The 25,936-nt window shown below is 45.7% G+C and overlaps 1 long non-coding RNA gene, 1 other non-coding gene and 2 pseudogenes across 2 annotated transcripts; 3 read left to right on the forward strand and 1 right to left on the reverse strand.

Moving 5' to 3' along the window:
• Positions 1-1,413: 1,413 nt before the first annotated feature.
• Positions 1,414-25,053, reverse strand: LOC124448331. Its single transcript, XR_006949024.1, has 4 exons — positions 25,043-25,053; positions 21,076-21,082; positions 19,984-19,993; positions 1,414-1,767 (listed from the first exon to the last, which is right to left on the reverse strand). It is a non-coding gene; the product is annotated as an uncharacterized LOC124448331 (long non-coding RNA).
• Positions 16,787-16,968, forward strand: LOC124450112 (annotated as a pseudogene).
• LOC124449928 lies at positions 17,301-17,463 on the forward strand. Its single transcript, XR_006949691.1, has one exon. It is a non-coding gene; the product is annotated as a U1 spliceosomal RNA (small nuclear RNA).
• On the forward strand, positions 18,352-18,532 carry LOC124450153 (annotated as a pseudogene).
• Positions 25,054-25,936: the final 883 nt, after the last annotated feature.

The following is a 25,936-nucleotide window of genomic DNA, read 5'->3' on the forward strand; positions in this document are numbered from 1 at the left end:
TCCAACCAAGACTTCCTCGTGCATGGAAAGCCCGTGGAATTTCGATCAGTTTCCCCATTCACGTGGGTCTACATCTCCCGTCTTTCTTATGGCATCCCTGATGAAGCCATCACCAGGGCACTTGCACCTTACAGTGGCGGCATCAAGACGATCAAATCGGTGCTGCATGAGAAAATATATACCGGTGAGCACAACGTGCTCATGAAGATAACTTCCAACATCCCTGCACGCCTTCGTATTGCAGGACATTGGTGCGTGGTGAAATACAGTGGCCAAAAAACCCGTGTGTTTCAAATGCCACAAAGAGGGACACGTCATCGCTGACTGTCCGTCTTTTCGAGCTGCCCTGGATAGTTATCATAACAACGATAACGATGCTGCTACTAACGGTAGCAATAATAATACTACAGAGTCTTCTGTACCTTCCGCTCCTTCGCGCTCGTATGCTGCGGTTACGAGGAGTGGTCCTTTGCCTTTCAACACCTCCGAGAGTACCGGGCCATCCACTCCCTTATTAAATATTAATAATAGTAGTGCCCAGTCGGCTCCTGCCTGCGTCTCTGGCGCTCGGAATCTGCCTCTTCTGCCTTGCCTGCCCTTTCTGCCCTTCTGGGGCGGCACTGTCAACGGAGTCTTCCCCATCGACCGTTTCCAGCCCCGTTCGACGACGTGGGAAACGACGCCATTCGCCTACTCACTCGCCGCAGCCAGAGGAGAAACGTGCAACGCCCGATGACTTGGACGTTGGTGACATTGCTGTCACACGGATCCCATGAGCGGAATCCCTCCTGAAACTGTGCCCCTTCCTGCGGACACCGACGAGGATGATGATGATGATAATGATGAATCGGACATGGACGACGAGACAAACACGAATACGAACCTGGATGGCGATGATGATAAGGATGCTAATAGTGATAATGTTGATAATGACGATAATGATGAAAATGACGATAATGATGATAATGACGATTACGATGATAACGATGCTAATGATGAAAATGATAATAGTGGTGACGACAAAGAGTCACAGCAATCGGAAGTAGACCAAATGGACCCAGCCGACTACCTAGACCTTGGCGAGGATGAATATCCCAGCGATGATGGTGATTCCTTCGCCACTGTTTCAGAGGCTGAGCTGCCCAACTCGCCTGCTCCTCGTCCCGTACGACTTTCACTCAGGAAAGACAAACGACCTGTGAACCGCAATGAATCTGCTGGTGCCGTGGCACACGACGCAGACGCTTTATATAAATTGGCGGCAGTGCTTCCCACTCAGGGGGGCTCTCCATCTTATTAACTTTTTAGACAATTTTTGTCTTTTCCTTTTCTTTTTGAACTTTTTCTTTTTTCTTTTTTCTTTTTTTCCTTTTCTTTTTCCTTTTTTCTTTTTGTTTTTCTTTTTTCTTTTCCTTTTTCTTTCTTTCTTTCTTTTCCTTTTTGAATTTTGCTTGCCTCTAACCTTTTCACAATGACTTATTCATCATCACCAATTACTATTATTACATTGAATTGCCAAGGCCTCCGCAATTCGCAACAGAGGTCCGTATTATTTTCCTGGCTTTCTTGTTTCTCGCCCATGATCGTGTGCCTGCAAGAAACTCATGCCACAAGTCAAACAGAGTTTGAACGATGGATCGACGATGAAAATCGCCACGATAACAACAAGTCAATGTACAAAGTTCTTTCTTCCCCCGGCACGACCCGTTCGCGGGGCGTTGCCGTTCTTTATCACCCTTCTCTTTCCGTTCTCTCTTCTTCAGCCGACTCGCAGGGTCGGTTGCAAGTTATCCATTTCTCTTTCCATTCTACACCTTTCCAGCTCGTTAACGTCTATGGTCCTAACCAGAAGAACCCTGGCATTGCATTTTTTCAGTCTATTCTTCCCTTACTGGATGTCACTCTCCCTACGATCGTTGGCGGAGACTTTAATACGGTGGTCGATCCACTTATCGACCGCACTGGATGCAACCCTACTTCACCGTGGGCATATAATTGGCCACACACCCTAGCCACCCTTACTAATGAACTAAATCTCGTGGACATGTGGAGAACTCGCCACCCCTATGACCGTTCCTACACCTGGTCTCGTCGCAATGGACAAGTTGGATCACGCCTTGACATGTTCTGGTTGTCATCTTTCTTGGCGCCATGTGTTAAGGAAATCTCCATTCTGCCCTACTTTCATAGTGACCATTCTTATGTCTATCTTTCTTTCTCTCTTCCGGACGCGCCGGAGCGTGGGGGGGGCTACTGGAAATTTAATAAAACCCTATTAAATAATGAATTATATATCAAATTAATAAAGAATTTCTGGACGGACTGGCAAAAGGAGCAGATCCACTACCCTTCACTACCAGTGTGGTGGGACGTTGGCAAGAGCCTCGTTCGCCAACTAACTCAAGAATTTGCCACCGACATCGCGGCAAGACAGAAGGACACTTACCGCACTCTCAGCAGTCATCTTCATTTCCTTGCTACACGTCGTGACGCGGGTGATGATGTGGCCGAAGAGATCAGAGCTGTAGAGGACGAATTATGCGAGCACTATCAACGCAAAGCGGCTGGAGCGCGTTTACGTGCCCGAGAACGTTGGGCTGAGGAGGGGGAGATATCCTCTACCTATTTCTTTCAACGCGAGAAAACACATGCAGTACGCAATATGATGCATGCGATCAAGGATATCCACGGCCGTATAGTCAGAACTCTGCGCGGCATACTGCATGTGTGGATGTTATTTTACACTGCCCTTTTTACTGCTGCCCACTTAGATCCAGCAGAACAAACCTTTTTCCTGGACAGAATTCAACATAAACTGTCCCCTGTGGATGCCGCCCTATGTGAGGGAGCCCTTACTATGGAGGAGTGTACTGCTGCTCTGAATTCTTTCGCCACTAATAAATCTCCGGGGGTGGATGGCCTCACCTATGAGTTCTACCGTGCCTTTTGGACCCTGCTGGGTCCCGACCTAGTATCGGTGCTAAATGCATCTTTTAGAGACGGTAAACTATCCTTGTCTCAACGTACAGGTGTGATCTCGCTGCTGTACAAAAAAGGGGACAAATTAGACCCAAAGAACTGGCGTCCGATTACCTTGCTCTGCTCCGACTACAAGATCCTGTCGAAAGTTCTTACTGGCCGCTTGGCCAAGGTCCTCCCTAGTGTCGTGTCTCCATGCCAGACATGTGGCGTTCCGGGACGCTTTTCTGGCGAGGTAGTGCGCTTGGTGCAAGACTGCTTGGACCATGCTAATTTATCTAACCTCGGGGGAACTCTGATATCCCTTGACCAAGAAAAGGCTTTTGATCGCGTGGATTGGGACTTCTTACAAAAAAGTCTTGATTACTATGAATTTCGGACCTTCCTTCCGAACGTGGGTTCGTCTGCTTTATACCACACTATATTCGCGTATATCAATTAACGGTGCTCTCGGAGGTCCTTTTGCTATTTCCCGAGGAGTGCGGCAGGGTTGTCCTCTTTCTCCACTATTATATATTCTGGCTGCCGAACCGCTTTCCCGAGCGATTCAAGAATCTGCTGATATCACTGGTTTTCCTCTACCCAATGGAGAAACTGTGAAAATTCTACAATACGCAGACGATACTACTTGTCTCGTCATGGACGATGCCAGCCTGCTTACATTACTAAATATTTGTGATCGTTTTGCCACTGCCACCGGCGCAAAGCTAAACCTAGACAAGACGGAGGGTCTCCTTTTTGGTTCTTGGGTCTCAAGGACGAACTTACCCGTTGCTCTAAACTGGACGTCCGACTCTTTGATTATTTTGGGATGTCGTGTTGGGAATTCCGTTCTACCGGACTGGGACACGCTTGTTCAGAAATTCAAAATAAAATTAACATCTTGGTCCAAACGTACCCTTTCGTTACAAGGACGAACTCTGCTGGCGAACACCTTAGGCCTAAGTATATTTTGGTATCAAGGAACAATCTTTGACATGCCCAAAACTGTCATGCATGCTATTAATAAATTATTATTCCCTTTTTATCTGGAATAAAAATAAAGAACCGATTGCGCGCAGCTCTGCCGTCGCTCCCCGTCTTCAAGGGGGTTTGGGGATCGTGCATGTTGGTACGAAAATTTTATCTCTACGTTCTATTTGGATACGACGTTTATTGCTTTCGCAACACACTGTCCCTTGGCCGTCCTTGTTCTCTCTCTACCTGCGACAAGTCTTTAAACAAGATCTTGTCACCTTTTTCTCACGGGAAACTATTCCGGCCTACTTAATAAAGAAACTCCCCAAGTTTTACCAGTCCGTTGTACACACCTGGGTGCAACTAAAGGGCCGTTTTGTAGATAATACGTGGTCGGTCGGGCATATCAATGCCACTCCTATTCCGCTGGCGGAACTTACTGCTGGGCGAACTTACTCCCTTCTGTTAAACAGTGTCTTGGCTCCTCATAAAGCCATTGAGAAATTTTCTGCGCAACAGATTCACATTCACTGGCCATCTGTGTGGCGCTCTTTGTCCTTATGGCGCTTTGTCCGCTCTGTCGCCGACACCAACTATTATAACTTTCATGGCCGCCTTGCCACCGCGGACCGCTTGCTTCGGTTCGGGAATGAGAGTTGATGGAAACTGTTTCTGCGGAGAGATCGAGACTGCTCTTCATCTCTTCTGTTCTTGTGACATCGCCAAGACTGTTTGGGCCTGGATGAATCCTCTTCTGGCGTCCTTAAACATACCCACTCCCCTTTCTATCTCCACCATCCTCTTCGGATTCCCGGACGCGAAGAAGACCCCCGCTGCCGTGAATGCCCTCTTGGGTATTTTCCGTCATCATCTGTGGCTTCACCGCAATCGATGCAGGTTCGACCGTCTCTCCCGATGCCTCCTCCGTATTGCGGATGGCGAAGTCGACCTTCCGATTCGCGGTGAAACTAGAACATCGCCACTGCCTATTGACGAAGTTCGAGGAAGAATGGTTGCTTCGTGGTCTTATCGGCACCATCACCGACGACAACACGGTATCCTTTTGTAAAGATTTTGTGTCTTGAATGTTGGTAATTTGTGGGACAGGTGCTGATGGGGTCGCTTTACTGGTTGCACTGCCGGATAGCCCGTTCGTAGTACGTAGCGTAGATTACGAAAAGACAGCTCGCTGTCCTCTTTTCAACATCTCGTCTCGTGATTCTCGTTCGTTTTGTCAAAGTTCTGGCATTTATGCCAGGGCTTAGTATCGTCGAAAGATCCTGGATCTTTCCTTTCTGTTCTCTGTCGGTTCTGTCCGCGGGGGAGAGGTTCACATCCTCTGTCGATCTGCGTCGCTTGTAGCGGCCTCCCTGAGTGTACCGGTCTTGCACTTAAGGGTTCGTAGTCATTGCACCCCCGACTTCGTAACCTACCCGGTCCCCACCCAAAACAAGATCAAGTGTAGTATCTGTTGGACACGGTGACCTGTCGAGATTTGCTGTTATCGAGTCTGCGCGTTGTGATCGTTTGGTGTTTGTTAATCATATTCAATATCGTCGTCAAAACTGTGAGTTCGTTCCTTGTTTGTCACTTTTTGTATTTTGTATCTGGTTTTCTGGGAGTACCTTATTAGGGGGCCCATTTAGGGGGCAACCGAACGGGAGGGGGTCTTTTTCTTTTTCTTGCTGTTAGGGTCTAGTCGGGGGGTGGTTTGGCCATCTTCTGACTCTTCAGTGTTCGTTCTTGTTTTTCTATTTTTCGTGTGTTACCGCCATTTTGTATTCGGGAAGCTTTCTTCCTCGACTTATTTTTGTGAAGCTACAAGACTTCACGTGTGTTTATCTTCAAATTTTTCCTGCTATAAGCAAGAACTGCTATTTACTGCGTGTGTTCGAGATTATTTAATTGCTCGGACGTTTATTTACTTAACTTAAACAAACGATCGTTAATCGAAGGTCGTTTGGACTTTGATCGGGCGTTGTTCTATTACTTCTTGCTCGTATTTCGCTTTATCACTGTCTGATACTAGTCAGTGCTGTTTACTCTTTCGTGTGCTTTGTTTGGACCTTTTCCGTTCAAGCTGTTTATATATTTATCGCGAAGCGCGTTGTCTTTTTGCTTCGTTTCTGCCCCAGTTTTACTAGTTCTGTTTATCGACTAGTGTATTCTGCCTGCCTTTCTCGTTCTACAGTGAATTATCTATTTTGTACTGTAGATTTTTCTTGTTATTGTGCCTTGCCGTTCTACATTTAAGCGGCGGCTATATTTATAATACTTTCATCAACACTACCTCATAACACTACAATGATACCGTACGCGTCGAGAACCGTCGACATCATTCTACATCCTGATTGCCCCCTTCCTAAAAAGGGAGCTAAAGATGTAATTAACTTATTAAAAACACGCGAGTTGGCTAGCGCCGTCGAGGCGGTGGTTCAGATATCCCCGGAGCGCTATCGATTTACCTTCACCCATGCACGCCAGATGCACGCGTTCTCAAACCAAGACTTCTTCGTCCATGGTAAGCCTGTGGAATTCAGATCGGTATCCCCATTTACATGGGTATACATTTCACGGCTCTCCTATGGTATCCCGGACGAAGCTATCACTCGAGCACTCGCCCCTTACAACGGCGGCATCAAATCGATGAAATCGGTGGTACACGAGAACATATACACTGGGGAACATAATGTGCTGATGAAAATCACCGCTAACATCCCTGCTCGGCTGCGGATTGCCGGCCACTGGTGTGTTATAAAATACAGTGGGCAAAGACAGGTCTGCTTCAAATGTCATAAGGAAGGGCATGTCATCGCTGACTGCCCAGCCTCTCACACTCACCACACCAGTACTACTGCTACTAATAGCAGCAATACCACCGAGAATGCTGCAGATCTTTCAGTACCTATTGCCCCAACGCGACCGCTTGTCTCCTATGCGGCGGTAGCAGGGAGGAATCTCCCGCACGCTCCTCCCCCCGAGAGTGCCGAGGGGCCACCCACCCCATCACCCTCAAATGGAATCCAGTCAGCTCCTGACTGCGCGTCCGGTGCCCCGGTACCTTCTGCCCCTTCTGCCCCTTCTGGGGGGGGCGGCACTGTTGATGACGATGAACGTCCAGTGACCGTACCTCCTAGCCGGTTGACGACGGGAGGAGCGCGTTCCCCATCCAGTCACCACAACCGGACGGGAAGCTTCTGCGAGACTGACGAGCTTTGGACGAGGTGCTCCTGGTCAGGCGTTCCTGAGGAACAATCGAGTGGTGAGCTGGCGGTTCCTGCCCACGACGGAGAGGATCCGCGGACTCCCATCCGGAATACCTCTCCCAGGACAACGATGACGAGCTTGACGATGATGACGGCGATGAAGATAGCGAACGGACATGGACAACGAGACTACCAGGACTACGGACGAGGATGGAGATAATGAGGCGGAAGATGGACATTCAACATAACCAATAGCAGATACGATGATGACAATATACAGGGTTCCGATGAGGACCCTTTCGACCCGAATGATCACCCAGACTTCTGCGAGGATGATTATTCAAGTGATGAGAATGCATCCCTTGCTACGGTATCCGAAGCAGAGATGCCTAATTCACCTGCCCCCCAGCAGGTGACCCTTTCGCTAATCAAGAACCACTCCAATCTACATCAAGTGGTATTTAATGAGCCTGCAAGTGCGGTAGCACGCACCGCGGACTCTCTGTTCAAATTGGCGGCAGTGCTCCCCACCCAGGGGGGCCCTCCTTCCTCCTAACTTTTAGTCACCTTTTTCGACACTTTTAGTCTTTTTACTTGCCCCTATTTGCTTTTTATCCCTATTTACAATGACTAACTCACCGTCATTAACAACTATCACATTGAATTGCCAGGGCCTCCGTAATTCGACACAGCGGTCGGTCCTCTTCTCTTGGCTTGCTTGCTTCTCGCCAACTATCGTATGCCTTCAAGAAACACATGCCACCAGCCAGACTGAATTTGAACAATGGCTTGAGACAGAAACCGCTCAAGACAATAACAAGACCAAGTACAACGTTCTCTCCTCTCCCGGCACGGCCCGCTCGCGGGGCGTCGCCGTTCTCTACCACCCCTCTCTCATCGTTCTTTCTTCTTCAGCCGACTCACAAGGTCGGTTGCAAGTTATCCACTTTTCCTTTCATTCCTCTTCTTTTCAACTCATCAACCTCTATGGCCCCAATCAGAAAAAACCAGGGCTTGAGTTTTTTCGTCCCATTCTTCCTTTAATTGATCTATCGCTTCCGACGCTCGTCTGCGGCGACTTCAATACCGTTGTCGATCCCAACATCGATCGCATCGGGTGCAACCCCAACTCCCCGTGGGCCTACAATTGGCCACACACTTTGGCTACTCTCACACACGACATGGATATTGTCGACATTTGGAGGACGCGTCATCCGACGGAACGCAGCTATACGTGGTCCCGTCGTGGCGGAACCGTTGCTTCGCGACTAGATATGATCTGGACATCTTCTCTCCTGGTGCCTTTCGTTCGCGAGGTATCCATACTTCCATACTTCCGCAGCGATCACTCCTACGTATTTCTTTCCTTTTCTCTTCCGGGCGCGCCGGAGCGGGGGAAGGGCAGCTGGAAATTTAACAACAACTTATTACATAATAAAACATACACTAAATTAATACAAACCTTCTGGACGGAATGGAAAGACGAACAAAACCACTACCCTTCTCTAACGGTATGGTGGGATGTTGGGAAGCAAATGATACAACAAATCTCTAAAGAATTTTCAACAGAACTGGCTCTGTCTCAACGGGCTCACTATGAAACCTTAAACACAAAATTCATGAATCTCACCACTCGACGTAATGCCGGCGAGGATGTCTCAACACAACTTAAAGAGGTGGAGGATTTGTTGTATGACCATTACCGTCGTAAGGCGGACGGAGCACGCTTGCGTGCACGAGAACGCTGGGCAGAAGAAGGTGAAATTTCTTCCCGCTATTTCTTCCAACGTGAGAAGACAACGGCCGTACGGAACCTAATGACTGGCATCAAAGATGCGCACGGTCATTTACACAGATCCCTAAAACAAATAATATATATATGGATGGTGTTTTATACCACCCTTTTTACAGCGGCTTACCTTGATGCTGCAGAACAATCGTTCTTTTACTCTAAGATTGTCTTAACGCTATCTGATACCGAGGCGGCTCTCTGCGAGGGAGAAATCACTCTGGAGGAATGCACTGCAGCTTTAAATTCCTTCACTAATAATAAATCACCGGGGGTGGATGGCCTCACATATGAATTCTATAAAACCTTTTGGGGCTGTATGGGCTCCGATCTAGTGTCCGTCCTTAACGCCTCTTTTGATCAGGGCAAATTGTCCTTATCTCAACGAACGGGCATCATATCTTTATTATATAAAAAAGGAGATAAGCTGGACACGAAAAATTGGCGTCCCATTACACTCCTCTGCACGGATTATAAAATTCTTGCAAAGGTTCTAACAGGCCGCCTGGCCAAGGTCATTTCTAGCGTAACCTCACCATGCCAGACGTGTGGTGTTCCGAACAGGTTTTCTGGTGAAGTGGTCCGACTCATCCAAGATAGTTTGGACTACGCAAACTCGGCCCATCTCGGTGGAGCTCTCCTCTCACTGGACCAGGAAAAGGCCTTCGATAGGGTCGATTGGCATTTTTTGAATCGGGTTCTATTCCATATGAAGTTCGGACCTTCGTTCCGGAAATGGGTCCAACTGCTCTATAACAACATATACTCACGTGTATTAATCAACGGTACTCTCGGGGGTCCCTTTTCTATTTCCCGAGGAGTGCGGCAGGGTTGCCCCCTCTCGCCCCTTTTGTACATCTTGGCCGCTGAACCGCTATCTCGTGCTATCCAGGAGTCACCCGACATTGATGGCTTCCCACTGCCCAATGGTAATCGTGTGAAGATACTTCAGTATGCGGACGACACATCTTGCTTTGTGGCGAGCGACCCCAGCTTGCTTGCGCTACTCCAACTCTTCGACCGTTATACCAAGGCCACGGGGGCCAAACTTAATGTGGACAAGACGGAAGGTCTCCTTTTTGGATCGTGGACATCCAGGACAGATCTACCAATCAAACTAAAATGGACATCAGATTATTTAACAATTCTGGGATGCCGTGTCGGCAATGGTATCTTACCTGATTGGGCCACACTTGTGGACAGATTCCAAGTCAAACTATCGTCTTGGTCGCAACGTACACTTTCTTTGCAGGGACGCACTCTCCTGGCCAATTGTTTGGGTCTCAGTCTTTTCTGGTATCAAGCGACTATTTTCGATATGCCTAAGACAACCGTTCACGCAATTAACAAACTCTTGTTCCCATTCATCTGGAATAAACCTAAAGAACCTATAGCCCGCAGCTCTGCCGTTGCTCCTCGTCGCCGAGGGGGTTTGGGAGCGGTTCACGTTGCCACCAAACTTTCTTCATTGAGGGCAATTTGGCTTCGCCGTCTCTTGCTATCTCGGTGTGCCGTTCCCTGGCCCTCTTTGTTCTCCTATAATGTACGCCAAGTCTTCAACGAAAACTTGAACACTTTCTTTGCTCGGGACAAAATCCCCGCGTACCTCATCAAGAAATTACCCAAGTTTGATCAATCACTCATTCACACTTGGCTACACCTCAAAGGAAGACGTGAAGAGAATTCATGGGTAGTGGGACTCAACGACGCCGCTCCCATTCCACTGGCGGAACTCACCGCAGGACGGACCTACTCCCTTCTACTAGAAAGCACTTTGGCACCCCATAAAGCCATTGAGAAATTTTCAACCATGCAAATTACTGTTCACTGGCCATCAGTATGGCGTTCTCTCACACTATGGCGATTCACACGATCGGTCGCTGACACCAATTATTACAACTTCCATGGCCGTCTGGCCACAGCAGATCGTTTGACCCGCTTCGGGATGAAAGTCGATATAAACTGTTTCTGCGGAGAGCCCGAGACCGCTCTTCATCTTTTCTGTACGTGCACCATCGCCAAGGCTGTCTGGGACTGGATGACCCCGCTTCTGGAGGCTTTGGCCTTACCCACTCCCCTGTCCATCTCCACCATCCTCTTCGGCTTCCCGGACGCGAAGCAGACCCCTGCGGCCGTGAATGCCATCCTGGGCATTGTCAGACACCACCTGTGGCTGCACCGCAATCGATGCAGGTTTGACCGTCTCACTCCCGATGCCTCCTCGGTGTTGCGGATGGCGAAGTCAACCTTCCGATTCGCGGTGAAAATCGAACATCGCCACTGTCTTCTGACAAAGTTCGAAAACGAATGGTTGCTTCGTGGCTTGGTCGGCACCATCGCCGAAGACAACACTGTATCCTTTTCTAAGGATTTTATGTCTTAATCGTTGGTCATTTGTTGGACGGTGCTGATGGGGGTCGCCTTCATTGGTTGCACTGCCGGATAGCCCGTTCGTCGTACGTTGCGTAGTTTGCAGAAAGACAGCTTGCTGTCCTTTTCAAACTCTCGTCTAGTTATTGTTCGTGCGTTTTGTCAAAGTTCTGGTGTACTTTGTGCCGGAGCTTAGTATCGTCGAGAGTTCCTAGATCTCTCCCCTTTCGTTTCTCTGTTGGTTTTGTCCGCGGGGGAGAGGTTCACATCCTCTGTCGATCTGCGTCGCTTGTAGCGGCCTCCCTGAGTGTACCGGTCTTGCACGTAAGGGTTCGTCGTCATTGCGACACCCCGACCCAAAATAAGATCAAGTGTAGTATCAGTACGCCGGTACGCACAATTTTTGCTCTAGGTTTTTGGAAATTTTGTAGTTCTACATTTTCGTAATAATTTTGATATCAAAATATAGATAAAGTTGTCATCTTTCTTGTTATAATATTCATTTTTCCTCTGGACAACGTATCAACGAAGAAATTTTGGTTTTTATCACGAAGTTTGGAGTGACAGCAGATTTTAATTTATTCAATCAACGGGAATTACTACGATCAAGTTTTGGAGTTATCCTAAAGTCTCAAGGCTGGGAATTTATATAAGAAGATTCCTTGGCAATTTCTCAACATATTTGGAAAGTTTGGTAACTATATGTACTATACTTTTGGAGAATCAACGTTTTCTATTTGTTGCGTGAATACACCTTCTCAACGTCAGAATTTGAAATATAGTGCTTATATGAATCGCCGTTTTCCTCAAGATATAATGGAACATATATAATTTTTACCTTATATCCTGCTCATTGGGCCATCATAGCGTTAACCAAGATCCTCTCTGAAGTATAAAAGCGGAGATTATTGTCGTTTTATTGCAGCATCATAGCAGAACTGAAGGGAAAAGACCGTTGCACCTTGTATATCGGTTGCTACGGTGACGGCTGTTTAATCTGAAATTTGCATATAACCGATGCAAAAACCATCAGGGAATTCCCCATCCTAGTCTACAATCGCTTAAGCTGCTTAGTAACAGCCAATCAACTATACCGTCTAAGATACACAAGGATCTCCCTTAATATATCCTGCCACGCGTTTTACACTTAAAACAACAACTCTATCAAACATCATTCGACCCCATCAACAGACGGCGATATGTCCCAATAGCTCACAGCGGCAAAGCCCGCAACTAAGAACAAATGATGGACAACTCGGACTCGAACTCAACGGATAATTGTTCACAATTGCTCACTGTAACGACTGCGATTTTGTAACACATGTACAGAGTAGACTCAGCTTACACCGTGTCAAAAACACCACGCTGTATTGACGATAACATTAAGTCAATTAATGTGGTTGCAGAGTACCCAAAGGGAAATCGTTTTACTGTTGTATCTGCGGCACAATTATAGGCTCACTAGCTAACTTCCGCAGACATTGCCTCACATCACACCCCAAATACCACTGAATACATCATGTATATGCACCATATGTGACACCTTTTGACTCCACAAAAGGCGCGGGAGTCCACCTGAAACGATCACACAAACTTCCATCCACATTCACGCTTAACCCACCACCCGTTGAACCCATTATATCATTTGTGGACTACCACGATTCACAAATAAGCACTTCAACTCATACTTCAATTCATAATGAGTCACCTCAGACCACACCACCATCCATCAGCCATCCCACACCACCCATATCGAGACAATTGCGAGGCCTGAAAAGAAACACACGTGCCAACAGACACTCATCGACATTCACCCAACTCTCACCAAGGCCTTCCACGACATCAAAACAACAAAAAACCAACAACACCAAGTCCAAATCAACACCACACAAACAACTATCAACAACCCCACAACCCGAGTCTCCAAGACTACCCACCTCTATCACTGAATCACTGCCTAGCTTACTTCCCGACCAAATACAACCTATGCCAGAAATAACATCTCCTCCTTCCACTGTACAACAATCTCTACCTCCTACACAAAACGACACTGTACAACATACTTTACTCCTTACCCAAAACGACACTATACCAAGTAACAATACATATGATAATACAACTTCTGACTCCCAACGGACACAACCTTCCACCACTCAACGATACACCACGGGTAACAGATGCAGACGACTCTTACACAGACACAACAGAAGACAACACAACCTCTCAAGACACTTCTCCCACCTCATCTCTTCACGAATCTCACCTTCAGCCCACCATACCGGCTTCACAACCTGACAACACCAGACACAACAATGTCTTACACCACTCAGACACACCCACAACACCAAACCAGGCCGACGATGCTCTCCTATCATTAAAAACAAAATGGTCAGAAACATTCACCAGGGACTCGGACTGGTCACAATTCACCAATGACTGTAATGAATTTACAGAGGAGCTTTGGAACTATTGTAAGAATAACGGAAACTTGACCAATAACATCCCTAAGGCCCGTGATACTACTAGACCATCCAATCGCCCTATAAACGTTAACCGACAGCCACTGCAGTACAACCCACGCGAAGCACGAAGAATTCAAACCCTCTATAGGATCTCAAAAAAGAGCAGCCGAAAGTAATCACCGACAACAAACCACCGTACTCAGGAAGCGTGGCGCTGCCGACTCTTTCTTCGTGAGGCATTCTCGGAAAAAGCGTGAACTCTAACCTACTACAAGAGAAACTATCTGAGTTTGTTCCCTCGGGCCCCATTGACAACACATTAGATGATGACATCACGTCTGAAGAATAGAGAAAAACTACGCGCCCTTTCAAACTCGTCCCTGGTGCCGATCGTATAGAATATCGCCACCTGAGGCTCGTAGATCCCAAAGGTAAAATCCTTGTCAAAATTTTCAACCGCTGCTTGCATGCTGACGATGTACCGGCCACATGGAAAGCTTCTAAGACAATATTGATTCATAAAAAAGGTGACGCCAGCAATATCTCAAATTTTCGCCCGATTGCCATGATGAGTTGTATATATAAACTATTCACGAGTGTCATAGCAAACCGTATAGTCTCATTCTCAATTGAGAACAACATACTATCTCCTGCCCAAAAAAGCGCTAGGCCATGCGAGGGATGTTATGAACACACCTTCATTCTACAATCCCTCGTTTTGGATGCTAAACGTCACCAGAAAAATTTATTTGTCTCATGGTTAGACTTAAAGAATGCCTTCGGAAGTGTTCCCCACTCAGTCATCACAACAACTCTCTCACACCTGGGCATACCTTCCTCCATAGTCAACCTCATCCAAAACATATACACTGACGCCTCAACGGAAGTCTCAACAACAAGTGGTCTTACATCACAAATTCCAATCCTTGCAGGTGTTAAACAAGGCTGCCCTCTATCTCCGATAATCTTTAACCTTTGCATCGAAGTTATAATCCGTGCAACTGCTTCCACCGGCGCAACTATTGGGCCAGTCAAGCACTATAACAATGACATCTCAGTTTTAGCCTACGCTGACGATCTCGTATTAATTGCCAAAACCGAAAATAAGCTACAGTCTCTTCTATCAACGGCAGGAGATACAGCGAACATACTAGGCCTTACTTTCCGCCCTGATAAATGTGCATCCATCAGCCTCACATATGGGAGGGGCGATAACATTCAACCCACCGGTACAACATTCAAGGGAACTCGATGCCAGCTCTATTGAAACACGACCACTATCGCTACCTTGGTGTGCCGATCGGCATGCTCCGAGACGTAAACTCCATCGATACCATCGTAGGACAAATCTGTACCGACTTAGATCGCATTCAAAAATCTCTACTTGCACCATGGCAAAAGTTAGATATGATTCGTACGTTTATTCAACCTGCTCTCACCTTCGCCCTCCGTGCGGGTGAACCGAACAAATCTGCACTAGCCGACTATCGGAGAAAACTTATTGAAACCATAAGGAACATTTGCCATCTCCCGCAACGAGCTACATCACACGAGCTACATTTGCTTCCAAGTCAGTCGGTGGCCTTGGTTTCCAAGATCCAAGAACAGAGGCAGACGTCCAGACAATAGTCCAAGCCATGAAAATGCTTGCCTCCGACGATAAATTCGTGTCTGGTGTAGCCAGAGGAGAACTCGCCGAACTGTCGCTTTTGCCGCCCAGACGAACCCGTCTCCTTCATTAACATAAGACTTCTTATCGGGTTCAATGACAGGGAATTTTCACCGGATAAAATCAGGTATAGAACACACTCGCTATGGACAAGGACACGATCTGCATGCAGGAGACTAAATGTCACCTTTAAAGTACCTCCTGCAGGCCCGCCGACTATATCCATCAACGGCAAAGGTCCCTGTCCAGCAAAAGCCGCTTCTTCTTTCCTTCACAGAGCCTACAAGATGCCGAAGCTACGGAGGTAACTACTTTACCTGACCAAGGCAAAGTTGCTCGATCAATGATCCAAGATCCACACGCCAACAACTCATCGTGGCATTACACGGATTAAATTTGCGTTTCCGTGACTGGAGATTCATTCACCGTGCAAGACTCAACGTCGTTCCAACAAACCAAAATAAAGCTCGTTGGTCTGACTGTTGTCCTTCTTGCCGTGTATGTAAGGACCAGGCGGAAACCTACCATGTCCTCTGTCACTGCGATGCCAACATGGTCGACATTAGAAAGCGACACAACAAGCTAGTTGATAGACTCGCTAACTCGATAAGATATGGCGAAGTAGAACTTGACAAAACTATCTCCGGTCTAGAGAGCCAATGTCGCCCAGATATTGTCATAACGGAAGACAACAAGGTAACAATTATAGACGTTACCTGCCCATTTGAAAACGGTGAAGACGCTCTCGTAAACGCTGAGCACGATAAACTTCAAAATACCAAAATGTCGTTCACTACTACCGTCAGAAAGGCTCCCAATGCGATCTATTTGCCTTCGTTGTCGGTGCACTCGGAACTTGGCATCCTAACAACGAAAAAGTCATGAAAGCTCTACGGATGTCAAAATCCTACAAATCCCTGTTCAGGAAGCTTTGTTGTACGGACGCTATTCAGGGATCCGCGGACATTTATTACAAACATATTGGCAGCTCGTCTCCATGGTGAGACGAAACTACAAACTCTTTTAAAAGACAAATAATAAACTGTTAATATATATATATATATACATTTGTAAATAGTCAAAACATCGCTAACCCTATACCAACCCCCAGTGCGTAAAAGTCACATCCTACTAATTTCATCCCTACCCCCCTAATGTAACTAGCTCATGCCCCACAACCTACCCGTTACTTACCTCATCCCATCCATGATTACTTACCTTACTTCTCTGCACCTGCTTTATTTCTTTCACTCTTACCAAGTTTATTAACTTCGTTATCATTATATATTTACGCATGATCAGTTCTGTATATAACTTGCTTTAATAGTAACAACTAATACTTTGTAAATAATTATCTGCTTTTCATGAATAAATTTTAACGATCTGTTCTTATCAGCTTAATATCTGATATGTCGGGCAATGCCCGACTCTTATATTAAACTGATTTTTGGATATCGGCCATGGGATTGGAGCTTGCTTCGCCCTGGCCACGGGTTGTCTCGGTATTGCACTACCTCCGAGTTCGGCCCATTTCCCTTCGCGGAAGGGAAACACATTTACTTTAAACAAAAGAAAAAAAAAACAAACAAAACAGCCAGCAAATCAAATAGCTAAGCGAATTTATTTTGTCTGTAACTAACTAACCGAGAAACGAACTGTTTAACATTTAACTAAATAACATACGTCTCTTTTCGACAGAGTCGGCGAAAGACGAAAAGACGTCGTCGTCGTCGGAAAGGAAGACAATAAAGGCCGTCAGACGGTAAGTTGCAAGTGCAAAAAGTAGTGAAAAGTAAAGGGAGGGTGCAACCGTGTCGCACCGAGCGTACGTTCGCGTACAAAGTATGCTCGCCGTGCGTCGTTCGAGCATACTTACCTGACGCGAGAGGCACCTTGATCAGCTAGGAGGTCCTCTCAGGATGAGGCCCTTTCATTGCACTTCGACTGGGTTGACTCCTGCGATTACCCTAACGTGGGTAACTCGAGCGTATAATTTCTGGTAGTGGGGACCTGCGTTCGCGCTCGTCCCCTTCGTTTCTCACGATGGGAGGAAGAAGCGGAGAAAAGAACAAATAAAATAGAACACAATAGAGAGAAGAGGGCCTTTCGTCCGTCAATTGTGTATGCCACGCTTTGGGACATATATAAATTCGTTGTTCGTTCGGGGTTAGGTTGCATGCTGCCAAATTTTTTACTGACCTATCCCAAAATGCATAGCGAGATGCAGGAGAAATTTATATCAGCTATTAGCAAGAATAAATTACTTGTATTTGACATAAATTACTTGTACTTAACAACGACGTAAACGGCCGGCGTGTGTGTATATTTTGACGGACGGCATATACATTATGAAAGTATACAAATTATAATATGTATCGTCGACGTTAACAGTAATGATATTGCATTGCGAACGTTTTTCTTACTTAGTCGTACGTTTGTTTAGCTTTTTATAGTAATTATTTCTATGTATCACTGACATTTAACGGCTCGTAGTGTAAAATTCGTTCATTGAGCTGCTTGTCTGCCGATTTCATGAAGCATGACCTTGTTGACATTGCAGCACTTGCATACAATGCGAATCATTATCGCCCACAAGCACAAAGCGTTTGTTTTACAATGAGAAAGCACGTCTGCAGCAAGTTCGCGACAGACATCGCGTGCTTCCTACGTCATATGAAACGATCGCATTTCGCGGCATTACGCGCGAATTTTCAAACATGTTCTTCTTTACGAACAGGTGTACATTGGATTAGAAAGAACGCTTGACATGACGATTGTAGTAAAGGATGATTCCTTCGTTATCCGTACTGGTTGATTTTTTTCATTTGTTGCATGATTTCTACGCGAAAAGATACAATAGAACCGTGTGTTTCTCATGCAACTTGTAGAGTGAAAAAATGGCGAAAGCTCTTCTTCTGCATCGCTTCTCGGCCTTTTGGCTAAGATCAAGTGTAGTAGCAGTACGCCCGGTACGCACAATTTTTCGCTCTCCGTTTTTTGAAAATTTTTGTTGTTAAACTCTACATTTTCGTTTAAATTTTGGTATAAAAATATAGACAAAGTTGATATCTTTTCTGCTATAATATTCATTTTTCCTCTGGATAACGTATTATCGAAGAATTTTTGGTTTTTTATCCTGAAGTTTGGAGTGACAGCACATTTTAATTTATTCTATCAACGGGAATTACTACGTTCAATGTTTGGAGTTATTCTAAAGTTTCACCGCTTGGAATTTATATAAGAAGATCCCTTGGCATTTTCTCAGCATTTCTGGAAAGTTTGGTAACTATATGTACTATACTTTTGGAGAATCTTTGAAATACTATTCCTTGCGTGAGCTCGGTGTCCTAACGTCGGAGTATATAACAGCGACGATTATAAACGGAGGCGCCGTTTTTTCTATGATCTATTTGAATTTCTACAAGTCTTTCATCATCTACTGGTCTAAAATTACCTTATTTAAGTCCAAGTTCTTCTTCCAAGTATATATACGAAGAAATATCATCGTCTTACCGTGGAGTTTAAAATAAAAGCCCGTTGCAACTTGTATATCGGTTGCTACGGTTACGAATTTTAAAATCCGAAAATTTGCATATATCGATGCGATCACAATCTGGGAATTCCCCATCTTATCCTACATCATTATACTGGTTTATCTCCGCTAATATCGTTTTTCTAATCGCGAATATGTGTAGCCACCTCGATAACAACTTTCAATGCAATCAGTGTGAATTTACCACAACTGATCAACATGGATTGGGTGTCCACATTGCAAAAAAACATGAGCCTATTATTCCATCGGATTGCAAGTCCGTTACGATCGTCAGAACCTTCCCTGAAGGAAAACAATTTCACTGCTGCCTGTGTGACACTCTCATAGGTTCCTATAATAATCTTTCTCGTCATTTTAAATCAAAACATGCACACATCAACATCGACGTCTCTGCAATGTGCATCATATGCAATAAATACTTCCCTACAGCAAAAGGTGCTGGTGTCCATTGTAAGAGAGAACACAACATAGGTTCCAAAGACAAATACCCCAACACACCCACACCTGTCTACTCATACGTAAACCAAAGGACAAAACACCATAAAACAATAACCACTTCAAAACAGTTCAAGCCTAAATCACAACCAATCACTGATTCATCTCCCATATACATGAATTCACCCACCCTTTCATCTCTCAACAATAATACACTTAACCATAGCCTCATTACTACAGACATGTTAACTGACATTACCAATTTACCACATTCTCAACCACCACTAACACAGCCCCACCCCAACCCAGACAACACCCAAGCATCACACCCACACAGGAAAACACATCCCATCATCACACTAACACCACACATCAACATCCCACTTACCCTCACAAACACAACCAAACCATATAAATCACCAGTTATACCACTTCTCACTTCACCACAAACAACACCAAAACTTACTAGAACACCCTCGCCTCCCTTTCAACCCCTGGACCTTCCATTTCACAATAGTGTACTCGAGCCTAGATCTCAATCAAACTGCCAAACACAACTACACTTCACCCCAACTCACAACACACCAGAACCTTCATTATTAGACCTTCCTCATGCCCCATCTGATGACAATATACCTTCTATTACCGAAAGGCATTCATCAAACCCCCAACAACCACATTATCCATCCATCTCAACCACAACTGACAACACATCTCATTGTGACACCTGCTCAAACGACTCTCAAGCAACGGAATCCTCATCTGCCTTCCACAATAAATGGCTCTATCACTTCTCCTCTACCACAACCTGGGAGGAATTCTCCCTCCTAATCAATAAATTCACTGAGGAAATCATTACCATCGCCATACCTAATAACACCAAGAGAAAGGCCCCAAAGCCGCCAAATCGTCCGTCTGCCAAGAGAGTAAACATCAACAGAAGAGCACTTGCATTCGATCCATTCAAAGCACGCAAAATTCAAACGATGTATAAACTATCGAAGAAGAAAGCTGCCCGATCTATTCTCGATAATACAAAACCCACATATTCTGGCACCGTTACTGAGGCTGAACACTTCTTCACTGAAGTATTTGACGATAAATCTTGCGATACTGATGCTCTATCTAATCTCCTACTTGAGTTTGTCCCCCAAGTAGAATGTGGCCATAACCTTGACTCGCTTATATCCCCCGATGAGATAGCGAAAAAACTCAAGACCATGTCTAACTCTTCCCCGGGCTCAGACAAAATACAGTACAGACACCTGAGGACAATAGATCCCAAGGGAGAGATCCTCGCTAAAATCTTCAACCGCTGTCTTACTGATCGCAACATCCCTGATCAATGGAAGAAGTCCAATACAATACTAATCCACAAAAAGGGTGATGCCAGTTGTGTCTCTAACTTCCGCCCCATTGCTCTGATGAGCTGCGTCTACAAACTGCTCACGAGTATAATTGCATCTAGACTGGTCTCCTTCTCCATAGACAACGGCCTCCTATCCGACTCTCAAAAAAGTGCAAGACCAAATGAAGGTTGCTATGAACACACATTCATCCTTCAATCTCTCATTCTTGACGCAAAACGGCACCAGAAGAACATCTACCTGGCTTGGCTTGACCTCAAGAACGCTTTTGGAAGTGTACCTCACAACGTAATCTCTACAACCCTAAATCATCTTGGCGTTCCTACCTCACTTGTGGAGCTTATTATAAGTATTTATAGTGACGCCACAACTACAATCATCACGTCTAATGGGAACACAAAGCCTATCCCGATCCTCGCTGGAGTCAAACAAGGTTGTCCCCTCTCGCCGATCTTATTCAATCTCTGCATCGAACTAATCCTTCGAGGTATTAATTCCAAAAACAAACAAATTGGTCCATTAAAACACCACGCTTGTGAAATCTCGGTTCTGGCTTATGCGGACGACCTCGTTGTCATAGCCAAGAACGAAAATCAACTCCAGTCTCTCCTAAACATTGCATCAGACTTAACCTCTACAATTGGGCTGGAGTTTAGACCAGACAAATGCGCGTCACTATCCATTACTTATAGTAAGAGAATTAACGGTAATATTCAGCCTGCTAGATTCACTATCCAAAATAAGCAAATCCCACATCTGGCTGAAGAAGACCACTATAAATATCTCGGCATTCCAATCGGTCTAATCAGAGATTTCTCTTCAATCCAGGACCTTACTGACAATCTCTGCCGCGACCTTGAAAGTATCAGCACTTCTCTTCTTGCTCCATGGCAAAAGCTGGACATGATTAAAACATTTATCCAACCATGTCTAACTTATGCCCTACGCGCTGGAGAACCAAAGAAAGCATCTGTAACTAACTACCGCAGGAAACTAATTGAAGTTGTCAGAACAATATGTAACCTCCCCATTAGAGCCACCACACACTACATCTTCGCTTCAATAAAATCAGGGGGTCTCGGCCTCCAAGACCCAGCGGCCGAAGTTGATGTCCAGACTATCGTCCAAGGAATAAAAATGCTCAGCTCTTCTGACAAAACTGTCGCCACTATCGCGAAGCAAGAACTATTACGTACAGTCAGTTTTGCCAGTAGATCAGATCCCTCGCCTGCCCTAATCAAAGATTTTCTGTCAGGGTCCACAACTGGTTGCTTCCACAAGGACGTCATCCGCTACCGCACACACTCTCTGTGGACTAGAGCCCGAAACGCATGCAGGAATCTTAAAATAACTTTCGCTGTACCGACCAACGACCATCCTGCCATCTTTTCAGCCAACAAAGGCCCTTGTACAGCCAAAGCCGCCTCTGCATTTTTACACCAGCATGTACAAAACATTGCAAGTACCAAACTGTTGAACCTCCTTGACCAAGGCAAGGTAGCCTCCACGCTCAACAGAGACAGCTTTGGCAACGGCTCTAAATTCCTCAACAGTGGCCTAAATATGAGATTCAGTGACTGGAGGTTCATCCATAAAGCAAGATTAAACGTGGTGCCAGTTAATCAAAACAAATCAAAATGGAACAACACGTCAGCATCGTGCCGTAAATGCCATGACACCTCCGAAACCTTACCTCATATACTTAATCACTGCAAAACGAACATGGTCAACATTCGCAAAAGACATGACAAAATCGTCGATAGACTGGTTAATGCTACAAGATCCGGAACAGTCAAAGTCGACCAACAAGTAGACGGCATAGACGATGAGTGCAGACCAGACATAGTAATTGAAGACGGTAACAATGTCACCATCATCGACGTAACTTGCCCTTTTGAGAACGGTCCCGATGCGCTGTCAACAGCTGACTTCAACAAGATTACAAAATACGATCATGTCATGCGCTACTTCCAATCGACTGGTAAATCCTGTAGCGTTCATGGCTTTGTTATTGGCTCTCTTGGTGCTTGGCATCCTAACAACGAAACTGTCCTATCTAAATTAAACATGTCCAACAAATACAAGTCCCTATTTCGAAAACTATGCTGCACTGATGTCATCCGTGGCTCAGCGGACATATATTACGAGCATGTGAAGTATAGTCTCACCTAAACTCTTCTCTAATTTCTATTAACCTTTTCCTATTATCAATCTATATTTTATTCTAACGTACCCTTTCTTTTTTTTACATTTATACAATATTTGCATTTCTATGTACAATATTTACAATAGCCTTAAATACCTATGTTATTAGCGTTACTCTATTCCATAATGTATATATCTATATTCTGTGTAAAACTTTCTAATGTAATAAAAGTCAATTCTGTTCTTATCAGCTTAATTGGCCGTGCTATACTTGATCGGTTTTCGTTGATTGGTTCGTTGGAAAGTTAATTGGATCGCTAATTGGATCGCTAATTGGATCGCGCTTATCAAGGTTAGTTGACTTTGAATTTGAATTTGGATTTGCTCACGTCACTGGATTATATCGGAATTGGAATCGGAACTGGAATTGGACTTGAATTGGAAGACCCTTTGGTACCATCGTACTTGGACTCATTTACGAAGCGATACAGAATTTGAACTTTCGGCCGGCGTTTCCCTACATCGTTCGGTTCGGACCGTTTATCGCTTCTAGCCACGTAATTTTTCCTGCAGTTGATCCTCGTATTGCTACGAACACTGTGTGCGATTCTCTACTCACATATATTGCTAGAAAACCGACATTGCGAAGACGTACTTTCATAAGCGAGTTGCTCGAGATTCCGTCACGACCCCATTACGCGCTTGGACGATCGTTCTCTCAAACACCGCATCGAATTTGCGCTAGCACCGGCAATACAGCATTACAACCAGAATTTTGCACGAATTCGACAATAAATTCGTGAGAAACCTTATCAAGTTTTAAACCGACCGTTGGCTGTTTTTCGGTTGCCTAGCTACGATTTTAAATTCGTCTTTACTTTTTTAAAGAGTCCATTATATTTGAACTTTTTATCTATCGCTGGAGAGATATCGTTGTTCTACCCGAGCACACTCAGTTTTATAACATTCGCTTTACCATTTGGCGAGATTCAACCGAAGTTTGAAAAAGCGACCGTTGGCTGTTTTTAGGTTGCTACGTTACGTATTTAAATTCCTACTACATCGACCTGCCTGCTCAATTGACCGAGCAATTATCGCGTGACCCTATACCGTCACATAATACGGAACTTTCTCGTCGCTAACTCAGCGATCTGCCGCATTTTTCACCAGACTTTCTCGGATAGTTGGTGCTGCTACTATTTCACGGCGATTGTCACGAGGGACAAACATTTTAACCGCCTCTTTACTCATTTCGGGATATATAGTCTCTACACAAACGCGATTATATATTCCCGACCGACTGTTTGTTTACATTTGCATCGACCATCTTCGCCGCTGTTTTCTCGCCGTGCAGTGATCTTATTCGCCCAACTATAACATATAATTGTTCCTGCACGTACACTCCGCAATATCTATCGACCATTTGTCATTACATCGGTGACAACCGTCGATATTTTGCGATTGTTATCCTAGACTTTCCCGAGCATATTCTTGTTCGGCGAGTCAAGCGTATCGCGTGCCCATCGAAAGTTACTCGCTCGCTAGTGTTTGGAAAGCACTTTTTACACGGCCCGACATTTTGTAGCTCCTCTCCGTGGCCCACGCGAGTTATTACAGTATTCCTGGGTTCATTTTTCAATCGATTGCGGCCGTTTCAGCACTGCCAGGAGTCCTACATCGCTGTACATGCCGTACACGGGCCGATATTTGACACCGTACTTAATTAAGCCAAATTCTAACTTTTTCGACGTGTGCCGTTCATTTTCGCGCGTTTTCCCGCCACATACCGCTAACAACGCGTAACCTGGCCTCTATTTCTCGAACTTTGTTGTATTTCTGTTGTTCCTATTGCTTACGTGGCTATAAGATCGTGTCACGTCTGTTTGGCGGTATACGATATCTCAACTTGACTTTTTTGCAATGAGGTGCGTCTATTGCAAGCAATATTTCCGCACCCGTCACGCTTTAAGCAGTCATTGGAACTGCACGCATCATGGTCGGCTTAAAGGTGACGGATCTCCTCCTGAGAAGTGCACAGTGACATTTAACACGGACCGCTCGGCTCAAGACCTTCACTGCCCACATAAAGGCTGTAAATTTCAGAGCCGACGCGTCGATACCGTGAAACACCTATCGAAACACTTTTCCAGGTGTCACAAGCGCGAGGAACTCGTCGTGCAGTACTTTTGTGGCACTTGTGGCGTCTATTTGGACCCCGCCGAACGCCAATCCCATCGGGCAGCGCATTCCACAGCCTCCCAGTCTGGCACGCAGTTCAGTCCGCCCACACCAGTGATCGATCCCGCCACTGCTGAACTGACACTCGTCCCGGGCCATCACCAACCCGCATCATCGTCATCGCTATCACCAATGAAGCTCGACATCAGGCTACTATCCCCACAGGAATCGTTCCGCCTCACTTCACCCAAGAAGGCCTCCATACCTATGGCGAAACGACACATCCATCACTCACCACTGGATCCACTGGCTGCCCCGTTCAGGCCGTCATCACCACCTACACAACCATCTGTACCAAGTCCCCCACAGCTATCGTTTTCATCACCTGGTTGGTTTCCAGCTTCACAAGACGATAGACTTTCTCTACATGGAGGATCCTCGCCAGATCATCCCAGAGATTCTCCTGACACCGTTCACCAGCCATCACCTCTCGCTCCATCTCACTCCACGGGACACACCACCTCATCCCACCTCCTTCCACAACATCTTCTGATTCTCACCGCTTGTCCATTTCACCTGGCTCCACACCGGACCCATCCCCCCCACTGGATTCTCCACCACCACCTTCCTCCTCCTGTACTTTCACCATCCCTGGTCAAACTCCACCATATCCCCATCCTGCACAGGATTTGACCACACATTTCTCAATCCTCCACCGCTGCCACACTGTCTCCTCCACCACCAACTCCGCCTCCCCCCTCCCCACAATCCACCCGCCATGACATCATCGACAGCATCCACACACAACTTTCCCGCCTGCGACAAC

Source organism: Xenia sp. Carnegie-2017, unplaced genomic scaffold, assembly GCF_021976095.1.
Source record: "Xenia sp. Carnegie-2017 unplaced genomic scaffold, XeniaSp_v1 HiC_scaffold_23, whole genome shotgun sequence".
Classification (NCBI taxonomy): domain Eukaryota; kingdom Metazoa; phylum Cnidaria; class Anthozoa; order Malacalcyonacea; family Xeniidae; genus Xenia; species Xenia sp. Carnegie-2017.